The sequence below is a fragment of the Pteropus vampyrus genome, unplaced genomic scaffold (genome assembly GCF_000151845.1).
Source record: "Pteropus vampyrus isolate Shadow unplaced genomic scaffold, Pvam_2.0 Scaffold233, whole genome shotgun sequence".
In the NCBI taxonomy this organism is placed as follows: Eukaryota; Metazoa; Chordata; class Mammalia; order Chiroptera; family Pteropodidae; genus Pteropus; species Pteropus vampyrus.
The window spans coordinates 984801-987618 of NW_011889014.1; the positions used below are offsets into that span (position 1 = coordinate 984801).

At 44.1% G+C, this 2818-nt stretch overlaps 1 protein-coding gene across 1 annotated transcript in view; it reads right to left on the minus strand.

Moving 5' to 3' along the window:
- The window catches only part of HUNK (hormonally up-regulated Neu-associated kinase), an 84899-nt gene that overhangs the window by 20101 nt on the left and 61980 nt on the right, over positions 1-2818 (minus strand). The gene's annotated exons all lie outside the window — the stretch shown is intronic.

Genomic DNA, 2818 nt, shown 5'->3' on the forward strand with positions numbered 1-2818 from the left:
CCAGGAGCCAGCCCAGACCGTGTGTAAAGGAATGGTGTGAGTTCACAAGTTCACAAATACAGAATTTGTGGCTCAGCTGTAAAGCAGGGTACTCAGAGTACAGGTTAAAGCTTCTTCGCAGGAATATTATGAAGATAAACTCCTCGAGATAAAGTACCAAAGAAACACCAGGCATTCATTTATCCACTTATTCGTTCATTCATTCATTCATTCATTCAACAAGTCCTTGCCCTATGGAGTTCACAGCCCAGTGGAGAAGAGAGAAAATACATTCATTTAGTCTTCACGACAGTCTTATGAGTGGGTACTATTACTATCCCCATTTTATACATGAAGAAACTAAAGCCCACAGCAATGAAGCATGTGCCCACGGTCACACAGGCAGGAAGTAGCCACTCCAGAATTCAACCCCCTGGAAGCCCAGCTCAGATAAGATGCTAGACCTCTACACTCACCGCCTCTCAGATAAACAGAGACTCTGAACGGCTATGGAGAACAAGTAAGCAGGCTGAGAAGTATAGAGCATGTGTGTTGGTAGCAGGGGGTGCGTCATCAGCTAGAACATTCTAAATCCCTTAAGAAGATACAAATAGGGCACTCCGTGAGCAGAAGGCTAGTACATCTGGCTAGAAAGCTCTGTAACCCCCATTGGAGTGTGCGAAGACATTTTTGATAGATTCCCAGAACCATAACGCCCTGAAAAACCACACAGTACAATCTCTTACTGGTAAGAGAAGAGGAAGCCCACCTGCCAAGTTCATAGGCCAGTTGGTAGGGGCGGAGTCAGCAGACCGAGGTCAGCAGACCCTCTTCCACCACTTGTCAGTGTAACTCATGTCACCACTCCCTCTCCTGAATTTGACTAAGTGCCATCCAAACAAAATGCGCCCAAGGAACCATGAAATCTACCTTCCTCACTCCTGTTTGGCCACAAAATCACAAATTCTAGATAATGGGTAGGAAGAGGGTTAGAATGAGAATGGTAAAAAACTGCGAAAAAAGAATACAATTACTTTATGACTGCCAAAACACTTAACACATAAGTCTCTGTTGTTTGAAACTACCTGGTAATGCTTGTGTGGGAGTGACCCCGCCCCAGCCAATCAGACCACAGGCACTGGACCCCATTCCTGGAAAACCAGACTACTGCTCATGAACCTTGACCTTGGCCAATCGGCCACAGCCTCATGGGCCTGCCCCTGGCCAATCAGACCACTGTTGTGTGCCCTGATCTTGGCCAGTACAATCACAGCCTCATGGCCTCACCCCTGACCAATCAGAGGATGGGCCTGGCGATCCTACCCCTGGCCAATCAACCCACCACCACACTTAGTTGGCCCCACCCTCTACCAGGAGCTGGCTCCAGAAGGGAGAGTGCTCTGGATGTGGGGTGCCACCAGGGTGGGGCTAGGAGGTGGACGTGAGAAGAAGGTATATGAGCAGAGGCAGACACCCCATCTCTGGCCTTTATGTCCTTTCTCTTCAAAACAGGAGAGCTGTGCCAAAACAGACTGCCAAGTGACTCCTGACCAAGAGTCATATTTTAAACATTTTTCAATAAGCATGTATATATTTGGTGTCTGCCAATATCAGTTATTGAATTTGTATTATCACTCCATGTTTGGATGATATAGACAATAGTAAAATATCCCAGAACACTAGATATAATTCTGAATAAATTCTCAGAAAATCCATTTGCATGCCACTTTGGTTTAACTCCGTCCTGTGTTACCAACGACCTCCTTGCCTTCCCACCCTCTCCAGAGCTAGCTCGAGGGCCTGGGAGACTCTCCAAGCCCAGGTAGGGAGATGGGAGGCAGCCCTGCACACGGCAAACATCTGCTGAGTAACTGCAATGAACACTTACTATAAAAAGTTTACCCTTAAAGACATTTTGCTCTTGCCTTTTGGAGATCAACTTGGAGGCTCAAATGGCTTAACAAGTCTTTCTAGAAGAGTGATATAAAACACGAGACCTTTATTTTCTTTCTTTCCCAACAAAAAAACACTGACAACCTCTAAAATAATTAAATCTGGGGCTGGGTATGTTGGGAAGCTATAAAATATACTTTATAAAGAAAATATTTCTTAGGTTACATGTTCTTACTCCGTTTATCTGTGGGTGGTAAAACCAGCAAAATAATTATCATTTTCCCCCACTTTAAACGTTTTTTAAAATATTGTAAATCACGTGTGCTCCCCCCAACAGCTGAGAATTCCAGTTTCATTACTTAAAAACTGAACAATGATTTGCCTCTAGTATGAGTTATAGGCCTTACTTACATAAACGAAAGACATTAAGCAGTGTTTTCTTTAATATACAAGATCTTAACCATTTTTACAATCTACCTAACTAGTTCATATGCAGCTCTTATGCTTCTGACCAATTCTAAGCTCAAAAATCTTAATCTGGACAAACCAGTTAGAATACTTGAGTTTAAATTTTAATCTACAAAAGCCAGTCTACAACCGGTGGAAAAGCTACAAAATAAGACACCACAGCATGATCCTTTTTGAATGAAGATTTGCCCAACAAGGAGGGGAGACCGCACTTCCAATACCAGCTCCACCTCCTTCAGCAGCTGCCATGTCGAGTGGATTGATCACGCTCATTTAGATTGTGATTATATTAGCTTAATGACTAATTTGGCTGCCACCCGTGTACCTTCCCTTTAACAGAAAGGGGACCTGTGTGCTGCTCTCATTATGAGCATCGGTGACAAAGCATGGCCCCTCAGTTCTGCTTTCCGTCTCACGTTGGGGTAATATTTCTGGTGTCCGTTTCAGATACTGGCCCAAATCGAGCTGGTGTTGGAAA